At 42.6% G+C, this 12,153-nt stretch overlaps 1 pseudogene; it reads left to right on the forward strand.

Moving 5' to 3' along the window:
* The first annotated feature begins 1,021 nt into the window (after positions 1-1,021).
* On the forward strand, positions 1,022-1,140 carry LOC133386430 (5S ribosomal RNA; annotated as a pseudogene).
* The last annotated feature ends 11,013 nt before the right edge of the window (positions 1,141-12,153 follow it).

Raw genomic sequence — 12,153 nt, forward strand, 5'->3', positions numbered from 1 at the left:
TCTTTTCCATCTCCCCCTTCCTTCTATAGCCCCTGAGATCTAATCTTGTGGGTTGGGGGTCCTTAGTAATGGTGCAAAAAATAATGCAGAAGGCTGGAGTGGAAAACGAGATAAGCAGAGATTGTCTCCTCCCTTATGCAAACACAGGCACAAATAGAATTCAAGCCTTCATGTCTGAGATATTATAATTATTTTAATATAACCAATCATTTACATACATTAGACCTTTATATTATATTGCCTTATTTATTTATTTTTTTAAAAAATCCTCTCCTCCAACAAAGCTGACTGGATAAGATTGTAACTATCTGCAATACATTTTTAGAGTAACATGATATGGGATGTAGTATTGATTGACATCAAATGAGATAAAGAAATAGAGAGAGAAAGGACACTAGGGACATGTAAAGTGTGGAAAGGAGAATTAATACTGTGCCAAAGGTTAGGGATGTCATCTTGCTATAAATATACTTCCAGGTGAGAAAAGTCCAATATGAAAGTGAAATGTAAAAGCTAGAAGTCATCAAGGATAAGAAATTCAGGTTGTTTCTTAGAAAATGTATGTATTGGACCAGGCTTGGACAACTTGTGGGCGACAAAGACAATTACAGACCACAAGTCAATTAGCCTGGTGAAGGGCCAGGATCTCAATAAACTTGTCTTTGCTGTTCTCTCTCTCTCTCTCTCTCTCTCTCTCTCTGTGTGTGTGTGTGTGTGTATGTGTGTGTGTGTGTGTGTGTGTGTGTGCATGTGTGTGTTGACTACCTTGTAGGTAGCACATGGCTGGTGTCTTGCATTAGGATTGGTGGCTCACACAGGTGGATAGTAGTGAATAGCTGCCATTCACTTACATGGGAAAATCTAAAAAGGTGCACTTGGGGAATCATTGGGGTAAAGGAAAAATGCTGTGGATGGCTCATTTACTCATCCAGCATCCACCGGGTAGGGGTAAGCAACCCACATCACACCCAGTATGTAATGTTACTCTGGATTTTGTTAACTAATCTACTTACACCCCTTAGCCTACAGCCATACTACCCTAAAGACTCCCAATCTCGTCTGATGTTGGAAGCTAAGCAGGGTCAGGCCTGGTTAGTACTTGGATGGGAGACCTCCTGGGAATACCAGGTGCCATAGGCTTAGAGGAAGGCAATGGTAATCCACCTCTGAGTACCTCTTACCATGAAAACCCTATGAATATATCCAAAAGATTCATAAGGTCGCCATAAGTCTTAATTGACTTGAAGGCATATAACAACAACAAAACACCCCTTCATCAACACATGTCCCCAAGTGAGTAAAAAAGACTTCATAAGCAAGGCCTGCCTAGCCCTTTGTTCAGTCTACACTACAGGATGGGATCTGGCAGTGTCTTCTTTTGACATGGATTGCAAAAGTGTTTATTTACTAGGGGCTGCCCCTCTGCTCACTTTGTTCACCAACCATTCCTACCACCCACTGTTCACTTTACCCTTTGTCAAAGACAGACCCTCTCTTTACACCTGCCTGCCTGTCACTTTCTCCATCCTTTGTTGGCCCAGCAGCTCTCAGAAGTCTGTAGTTCCGCTCATCATGCTGTAGTTCACAGCACCACTTGTCAGCAGCCAAGTGAATTGTTGTGTGATGACATTCTTAGTCAAATATAGAATAGGAGACATAATTTATATGAATTTATATGAAACAGGAAGCTTACAAATGTTTAATATAAGATGCATGGAATCATGTGTGCGAACATACACACACCGACCATTCCGTGATAAACGCAACTGCATAATAAAAACACAGTAGTCATTTGAAAACATTTCGTTGCCAATCAAATTAACTTTAAACCCAGAATATTATTGCAAAAGAAGTAGTTGTGGTTCAAGCATATTCCCATAAAATTGATTCATTCATGTTGTTCTCTTTATCTCCATTCCTTGCTTCCATAATCGTAGTTCTTCTTGGGACTCTGTATGATCCAAGATCAATTCTATTAGTAATTGCCCTATTGGCCCGGAGAGGCTGCCGGGCTGCAGATGAAGTGGTGTGGAGCCTATTTCTTCTCCAGGCAGCAACAGGCTGTGTATGGGGGCCATGACTAAAGAGACCCTGGATGCAGATCATGATGCTGTTGACTTACTGTGTGAAACGAAGCATACCATGACTCTGCTGCAGCACAGTAGTTCAATAAGACTTTGCTTAGGTGCCATGTTGGGACAAATGCATATAGTTACCATTCCTAGCTGTGGGTGAGCATAGGCCTATGTAAACCGTCTGCATGTTCATGGCAGGGACAGGATAATGACCTTTGCCTCTATCCTCTTAACAGCAGCAGCAATATTATTGACAGGTCCATGTTGTAAAAGAAAATGAATTCATCCAATGACTCCATAAATTTGCAATAAAGCAGCTATTATAAAGCTAACAAATTATCTTACATTCAAAGAACAAAAGCTGCATTCTTTGGGAGGATTAAATATATGGAACAAATGTTTTTCTTAGTAAGAAAGACATATTTCAGGAACTCATTACAGTATGTATGGATTATAACATGAATTTACTAAGTATGATTTAAACTGAATAGGAAGTAAAGCTCTGATCAAAAAGGTGGAAATCTAATAGTTGGGTAATGGATCAGGGCAATGTGTGCCTAGCATGGAATTCTAGAACTTGAGTTGTTGAAGGACTCCTACATTTCAGACATGCTGCTAATATACTTCTCAGTCAAGTACAGACTGTGAGAACATAGTGAAGCAGTTTTGACCCTGCAGATCACCTTGCTGGTACAGACATAACAGATGGTCACTGTGGTCACCTTTCAATTTATGTCACTGATCACCTGTTGAGGAAGATTTGAGGCCCAAGCTATACTGATGCTACTATCTGATAGATTAGGAAGGGGCTATACTATAGCTCTAAAGTTGAAGGGTCAGTTAGAGCCAACTGGACTATCAGGCTCAGGATGATTTAGATATTGTGTGTTATCCCTTTGCTTGCTGCTGGCCAGAACTGATTCAAGAACATGCTATGGGTCCAAAGACTTCTCTCTGGAACCAGGAAGTGATATGTGCATTCACCATGGCAACCATGCCAATTAGGGCTTCTTTGTTCCTAGATTCCTTAGTTTGCACCATCCTTGGGAATTCTTTCTCTCCACTCTTTCCTCCCTGATTTATTTTCCACTGATATTTTTATCCCACCCAAAATGTTGACATCACATGTTAGCCATCAACATTCACAAGGGAATCTTTTTCCGGATAGTTAAGTTTGCATCCTAGCATATGTGTACCTTGTTCCCAGTCAACTGTGTAACTTAATAGGAACTATGGAGTGTTGATTCAGCCTGCAGCCTTAAGACCACAGGGATGAGAAGTGCTGAATACCCATTTGCAGACCGTGCAAATTAGAACTGAGCGTAACTACCCTGAAAGTAGCACTGTAGCATTGCAGGGCAGAGGACACCTTACAGAGGCCTTAGGATCCAAGAGGGTAGGAGCAGCTCTCCTGCTGGAGTAGAGTTGCAGCTATAGCCTCCTGGTAGCAGCATCACTACTGCTTACAGGGAGGAGGAGGAGTGACACGGTGATGATACCAGGCTGTGGATGTGTGCCGACAGGTGTCATGGACTGGATCAAACCCTGTATCCACACAGCCCCAACCATGCCCCTTCACCCCTCCTTGTAAGTAGCAATGACACTTCTGCTAGGAGGCTATTGCTGCACCTCTATCCCAGCAAGCAACCCACTCCTGCTAGCTTGGGCTGCAAATACTATAAGGAAAAAAATGAGGCTGCATTATTTCCCCTGAGTCTATAAGTTGGTCAATGAGATTCAGAAGTTGTGTGAGCAAGCAAGAGTAAGCACATCTCCAGAAGAAGGAGAAAAGAAAAGAGCAATAAGACCAAATGTGTGTGAGAGAGCTTGTATAGCAGGCATGAGGAACCTTTGGCCCATGGGTCAAATTAGTCCTAGCAGGGCTCCTGATTTACCCAGTGAGACTGTTTTTCCCTAGTGACACTCACCTGATCCACATCCAATGTCATTTGCACACTGGGTAAAGAAAGTTTTTTCCAAAATGTTTGCACATGGGGAATGTTTCACCTGATGTGATGGCCATGTCATACAGGTAGGTAGCCCCATTCATATCTCAATGTGGCCCATGCGGCTGGAGGATGGTGAGAGCAGCCCACCAGCCACATCCAGTTTCCCACCCCTCTTGGACATATACTTTGAGAGACAGGGAAGTCCTGACATTCTTTAGCTCCCACTATTCACAATTAGGAGGAGTCTAACAGGGTATGTTCCAACTAGCAGGAGGAAGCAGGGACAAGCACTACAATAAACAGAAACATTGAGATCATTGGGATGGTGGGTGCTGGCACTGACTGGATTTACAGGCCCCAGAACAAACGTGAGCAAATTGGTTATGCCTCTGTTCTGCATAGTTGGACTCTTCCTGATAGAAGAACCAAATCGAGATCCCAGGGACAATGAACTGCACCTACAGGGCATTTGTCATTTATATGCACCCACAAGTCACACAACCATGTCTGGCTGGGACCACAAAGGGGCCTAAAGAACACTAATCAATTCTCTAGTTTTTTAAAAAAACAAACATGGGATGAACTGAGCAGCCTAGTTTTGCTCTGTGTCACTTTCTCAATATTCACTGTGTTTGAACATTCTGGATGAGCAAAGGTTGGTGGATTACTATGTTCTTTTCTGCACATTACTCCATGAGGTAAGGATAGGTCAATTCATATCAGAATTCACAAACATCCCTGTTTTCAGATACTTTATCAGAAAGAGACTTCTTTCTGATTGGCCAGATGTTGTTGCTACAGGCACCAGGTGGTCTCTTTTAGTTCTCTTTAACAGCACTGTCCTACATCTATCTTTCCAGAAGTAAGTCATATCGAGTTCAATGGGATTTACTTCAGGAAAGCACTAAGAGGATTACAGTCTTTGATAGCCAGCTATCAGAGATATTATTCATACCCACCCAATCTCCTCCCCTCCACCTCCCTCTCCTCTCCACCTTCTTCCCTATCCTTACGCTTCCTCCCATTCTCTCCCCCTTCCCCTTCCCCCTCCCTGCCCCTCCCCGAGGTCAGTTTCACCTTTCCTAAGCATAATTGTACAGGAGTAAATCCCATTGAACTCAAAAAGCATGCAAATGATCAAACCTGCTTTTCCCTCCTCCTCCCTCCTATCCCCTCCTTTTTGCCCCTTCCCTCCCCTTCCTTCGCCCCTCCCTCCCCATCCCCATCATCTTCCAATTCCCTCCCCCCTCCTTCCCCTCCCTTCCTCTTTCCCTCTCCTGTCTTCTACACCTCCTCTTCCTCCATGGTCAGTTTTACCTATTCTAAGCATGATTGCATGGGAGTAAATCCAGTTGAACTCAATAAGTATGCAAATGATCAGACCTGCTTTTCCCCTCCCCCTTTCCCCTTTCCTTCTCCTCCCCTCCTTCCACTCTCCTTTCTCTTCCTCCTCTTTTCTTCACCACTGTTGTCCACGCACTGGTAACCTCTAGGCTGGATTAATGTAATGTGCTCTATGTGGGTCTGCCCTTGAGGTTGGTCCGGAAGCTGCAGCTAGTGCAAAATGCAGCAGTGAGACTGCTCACTGGGGCAGGGTATCGCCAACATGTCACCCTGCTGCTGAAAGAATTGCACTGGCTGCCCATTTGCTACCGGGCCAAGTTCAAGGTTCTAGTTTTGGTGTACAAAGCCCTATACAGCTCTGGACCAGGATACCTAAAAGACTGTTTTATCCCTTATATACCCAGTTGATCACTGCGCTCTGCAGGTGAGGGCCTCTTGCAGATACCATCTTATCAGGAGGTTCGTTCTGTACAATGTAGGAAATGAACCTTTAGTGTGGCGGCACCTACCCTGTGGAATTCCCTCCCTTTGAATATTAGGCAGGCACTATCTCTGCTATCTTTTCCGTGCCTTTTGAAGACTTTCCTCTTCCAACAAGCCTTTTAAGTTGAGACCTATCCCAGTCTGCGTCTGTGTTAGAATTGCTTTTAATATGTCTTTTAATATCTTTAACCCTTTTTAAAAGATGTTTTTAAAGTTTTTTTAAAAATGTTTTTAACGTCGTTTTGTTTTAATGTATTTTAAGGTCTTTTAATGATGTTTTAAAGTGTTTTTAGTGTTTCTGTTTGCCGCCCTGGTCTCCTGCTGGTAGGAAGGGCAGGGTATAAATAAAATAATAAATAAATAAATAAAATTTGCTCAGAGGCACATTGCCAAATTCCTCCAAGCTACACAGGAAGTGAAATTGTGTTTGCATTTTGACAAATTGGTAGGGCAGTACAATATCTCAGGGAGGAGGTCAGGTCTCCTGCTCCCCTAGTGCATTTACTATAGCTGCCCAATTTCCCTGCTTTTTAAAGTTTGATAGAACTATCTGTTGGCTATAAGTACTTTCTTAAACTGCAAGGGGTTTTTTGCCTATTAGTTGAATAATCAAATGTGATGCCATATATATCCAAAATGTTGGTCTTTCAGCAGTTCAAGAAGCCATTTCTAAAATACTATGCCAACTTTCAAATGCAAAATATTTCTCCAAGTATATTCAGCTCTTTTACTTGGCTTCTCTGAATTGTCACATCTTGTAACTTCAAGGTCAGCTGGGGCATTTATTGAAAAGAATGTTGTCTTACCCATCTCTGGTCTACAGCTATTTTCTTCTGACAGAAACTTTTGGTAAAACGGGAAAAGGAAAAGCATAATTCAGGATGGTTATTTGAGACCCTGTACTGTCATTGGGGGCATCCCTTTCATGCATTCTCCAGGAAAAGAAAGTGCAAAATATTTCTGTTCCAAACTAGATTATTCATATCTTGTACTCCACCAGCGCAGGCACCTCACTGCCTTTCTTTCTATCCCCTCTGGAATGTCTTTCTATTGCTACTTCAGTGGGGAAGAAGCCAGGTCGAAGAACAAGATGCTCTCTATTATCAAATATTATTTCAGTTCTGCAGCTCGTTAGTGCTTTTGCCATTTTAGTAATATCTTTCATGTTTGTTCTCTGCTAAGAAGGCAGCAATCTTCTGCAAATGGAAGAGGATAAAAAGAAGTTCAAAGAAACAGTTGGAAGCATGCAAGAAAGTCAGGTTGTACGGAAATGTTCTGTCTTTTATTGTCAATAAATTAATTGTCAGAGACCAGTTCAGGACATCTGGTTTTCTCCTCTTTCATGTTCCAGAGCCGCATGTAATTTCTAAATGTCATATGCCTTTGCTAGATTTCCTTCTCCAAGATACAATTACTACATTTTCCCACAGCCAGTGGAGTTAAATCTCCAGATGTATAATACTCAAATCTAGCAACTACTTATGGGAACAAGAGGTTCAACAGACCTATCCCACATCTATAATCACACATTTTTGTCACAAACTTTCCATTGAAACTAATTGGCATTACCACATAAGCAGAAACTCGTTATACTTATCAGAGTATACAGTAGGGCCCCGCTTTACGGCGCTTTGCTAATGATGCGGTCTCAGTTAGACACAATTAGACTAAAGCCCCACTCATACGGCGCTTGTTCCACTTTTACGGCGGTTTTCGGGCATCGCACGCCATTCTTATTCAATGAGTTCTGCTTTACAGCGGTTTTCGCTTTACAGCGGGGGTCCGGAACGTAACCAGCCATATGAGTGGGGCCCTACTGTAAAGGAAAACAGAACAGAAGCAGCAATTAGAGTTTCTCTCATTTCACCCTGTTTTGAGATGCACCTGAAATGGCCTCCCCAAATCAGGCAAAGTGAATTGCACTGTTTTTGTGAGAAGGCGAGAGAGCTTACAGTGGTGGCTGTGGTAGTACTGGGATTCTTACTTTTTAAATTATTGTATACAGGTTGTAAAAAGAAGGTGGGAAAGGTAAGAACTTCCCATTGCCACTATAAGCCACCTCCCCGCAACACTGTTCCAGGAAGCAAATCATGGCTTCTGGAACAACACCAATACACTGTCCCTCAATTCACCACCTGTGGATGGTGTGGTGAATTGGAGATGACTGTTTTGGTCAACACTGGCAGAAATAGGTGCCTCATAAGGGTGGCAAAGGCAGCACTGTCTGACCTGCATCAACCTCTTTCTTCCTCATCGTCCTTTGTCTGCCATACCAAGGTCCTTCCCATGAGATTGCTGAACTATTTGAGCATTTTAATAAACTTGCAGCCTGCTTTATTTCCAGGAGAATGTGGAAGCTGGCTTTTCTTCCTCCCCACTCATCTGCTGAGGGCACAATGCTTAATAAAGTTATATTATGCGTAGTAGTAGTAGTAGTAGTAGTAGTAGTAGTAGTAGTAGTAGTAGTAGTAGTAAACTATGCAGAAACAGTAAACAGAAGTTTTAGTAACTGCAATATTAAATTGCAATGTATACCTTAATAATGATCCCAGTTACTGTTGTGCAGAGCTTGGAAAAGTTACTTTTCTGAACTACAACTCCCATCAGCCCCAGCTAGCATGGCCACTGGATTTGGCTGATGGGAGTTGTAGTTCAAAAAAGTAACTTTTCCAAGCTCTGCTGTTGTGTGACAAAGAACATGCCCTTAAGCAACATATCACATATCATAAATGGTTTTTGAACTCCCCCCCCCCACAGTTCCAAAAGTGGTTTGTGATGTAACCTGGTGATGGAGATGGAAGAACTGCTGTTTGAAATACAAAAAACCCAGATCACCTATTGGAATTAATTGCATGGTTGTTTGTATTCTGACCAGTTACTTCTTTGCAAGTTATTTGTAGTTATGAATTATTAGCTCTGCTCATTTCACTACCACCTCTGAGGGTTAAAGTGTGAAGAACCTAATACAATAACAACACTTTGCATAACAATCCATTTTAGGGATGGGGGAGAATATCTATTACAGTGATTCTCAAATGGTGCGCCCAGGCACACTGGTGCATCCTAAGAGGTGGCTAGGTGTGCCTCAAATATTATAAAAGTATATTTTAAAAATGAGAAGAAACCCATTTGTATAGGATAAGTAATAGTTTTCTATAGTTTATTTTTATTCATAGTTTAAAATATATTAATATATTTTTAATTTTGTACACAAAATGCGGCAGAAATTTTTTATATGTTTTACAGTGCGGCGCAAACCAAAAAAGTTTGAGAACCACTGATCTATTACATCAGACTTTGTACCGGATTTCTGTATAATCCAACAATGTCTTTTCGAAATGGCATTGATTTCTTGCAGCAGGTCACAGCTATCATTGGCACTGTTTTATAAAAAATCCACTCTGAATTTTACGTTATTATCTTCGTAACTGACTTTCTTCTAAGCCGATGCATTATTCTGCTGCCTATATAATAATGATCACCATTTACATCCATTAACCTCCCTCCAATTTTAGGCAATTATCTGCCAAATTGATACATAAATAGAAAAAAAAGAGGTGGAACCTCATAAGCATTTTCATAACCATTTTTGTTAAAAATTACATTATTCTTTCACTTAAAAAAATCAGGGAATCGGCAATTGCGAAGGCACTTGGGAACAAACAAAGGGCAGATTGACAACAAAAGCAGGACTGTCGGAATTCAAGCGGATTGGAACTAGACAGCAAACCCCATCCCTAATCCATGTGCACAATCCTATTGGCAGGCTTTGATATTTTTGATTGCCAGGCTCACCATAGTAAATGTGCCACCACTAGAGATGAGTGAATCTGTCAATTTTGGTTCCTCTCAGTTTCTCATTTTTCCAATTTTCATTCATTTCTCCATATTTCTGCAACAATTTGTTTGCTTTTTTTTAAAGAGTCCTCATGAAAATTGATCAGCATTTTCGTGCAAATTTCTCCTAATATATACCTATACACATGTATGCAATTTTGCCTAATATACAAATCTTTGTAAAGCAATTTGCCCTGATATAATACATTTTAATGTTATTTTCACTAATATATGCATTTTCATTCCTTATTTCTCAATGCATAGTGTTGCGCGCCTCCCCAATCTCTGAGCGGTGAGATTTCAGGGGTCCCTGTGCTCATCCAGGGTTTGGTTTCCTTTGGGAAGAAGGTCAGTGGAGACTGCGGTGTCTTTTTGAAATATGGTTTATTTATTTACACACATTCCAACCTGAGCTTAGGATGGAGGGGTTCAAGGCATTAGCAGTCCAATATCCAGCTTTCCCATCCGTGTTACAGGAGGCATCCTAAAGCCATGGTGCAGAGGGGTAGCCTCTCTGCCTGTCTCCAGCCCCAGCCATTCTCTAGACAATTCTAAAAACACTCAAAGCACAAACTTCTGCTAGCTGCCAGAAAGGAGGGAGGAAGGCTGTCCTGAAGAGTTTCAATGACAAAAGGGTCTTCCTGGCCCATTCACCAGTTGCTGGGCAACTGATAGACCCATCCTCCTACCTGGCCACTCTATTAGCTTAACAAAAGAAACTCCAGCAGAGCCAGCCCCTCACCCCAAGGCATAGGATTCCAAATCAGAGGCTGGAAAGGGGACCAACAGGGATCATCCATTCCAACTTCCATGCTCATAACAATATGCATTTTTGCTTGGCAAGAAAACTGCACTGCAAAATTTGGACAAGTGCAAATTAAAAGGGATAGCTATGTTTTGGTTCAAGTATTGTTTTGAAAGGTGTGGGTTTGAGTAGGTTCACCTATAAATACAAACTTAATCTAATTTTCTTCCCTGTCCCTAGCCACCACCCTCTGGTGAGCGGTCTGAGCACATCATCTCAGTTTTGCAGATGTAGAGCTTGGTGGGGATCAGTTCAGCAGCAGTGTGGCAGTTCCTGCCTGCTCCCCAGATCCAAGGTTGGAAGGAATGTGGTGTGCCAGCTGTGTGCCTAAGGCATGGAAGCATGTTATAATAATAATAATAATAATAATAATTTAATTTTTAGGCCGCCTATCTGGCCGAAGCCACTCTAGGCGGAGTACATATTAAATTCAATAAAATACAAAATACAGTAAATACAATAAATACAATAAAATACAAATAATCATCAGTGACAGAATAGCAGCAATTGTAATACATAGCAGCGGGGATTGAGTATATAATTAGCCCATCCCGATAGTCTCAAAGGCCTGACCAAACAGCCACGTTTTTAATGCTCGGCGGAATCCAGGGAAGGGGCATGTCGAAGATCGAACGGGAGGGAATTCCAGAGAGTGGGGGCCGCCACCGAAAAAGCCCTCTCTCTAGTCCCCACCAACCTAACTACTTTTGTTGGTGGGATTGAGAGAAGGCCTTGAGTGGCTGATCTTGTCGGGCGGCATAGTTGGTGACGCTGCAGGTGCTCCTTCAGATAAACCGGGCCGAAACCATATAGGGATTTAAAGGTTAACACCAACACCTTGAATTGGGCCCGGAAAACTACTGGAAGCCAGTGTAGATTAAATAATACTGGTGTAATAGGATCACAGCGACTGCTGTTTGTAAGTAAACGAGCCGCCGCATTCTGTACCAGTTGAAGTTTCTGGACCGTTTTCAAGGGTAACCTCACGTAGAGTGCATTGCAGTAGTCTAATCGAGAGGTGACCAGGGCATGTACTACCAGTGGGAGCTGATGAACAGGGAGGTAGGGTTGCAGCCTGCGTATGAGGTGTAGTTGGTACCAGGCTGCCCGGCTCACTGCCGAAATCTGAGCCTCCATGGACAGCCTGGAATCAAGAACAACCCCCAGGCTGCGGACCTGGTCCTTCAGGGGCAATTGTACCCCATTAAACCTCAGGTCAACAGAACCCAGCCTACCCCTGTCTCCCACAAGCAGTACCTCGGTCTTGTCAGGATTTAGCTTCAGCCTGTTCCTTCAGCCCAAATCTCATGATGATAGATCCCAGTGGCTTCATGTAGATGTTAAATAGCATGGGAGAGAGGATAGAACCCTGTGGCACTCCACAAGTGAGGGGCCAAGGGTCTGAAACCTCATTTCCCAATGCTACCTGTTGGTGCCTGTCAGAGAGAAAGGAACGGAACCACTGTAAAACAGTGCCTCCAATTCCCAGTCCTTCCAGGCGATCCATCAGGATACCGTGGTCAACGGTATCAAAAGCCGCTGAAAGATCTAGGAGGACAAGAAAGGTGAATTCTCCCCTATCTAATGCCCTCCTCATATCATCCACCAGAGCGACCAAGGCTGTTTCAGTTCCGTGTCCAGTCCTGAAACCCGATTGGTA

Source organism: Rhineura floridana, chromosome 5 (assembly GCF_030035675.1).
Source record: "Rhineura floridana isolate rRhiFlo1 chromosome 5, rRhiFlo1.hap2, whole genome shotgun sequence".
In the NCBI taxonomy this organism is placed as follows: Eukaryota; Metazoa; Chordata; class Lepidosauria; order Squamata; family Rhineuridae; genus Rhineura; species Rhineura floridana.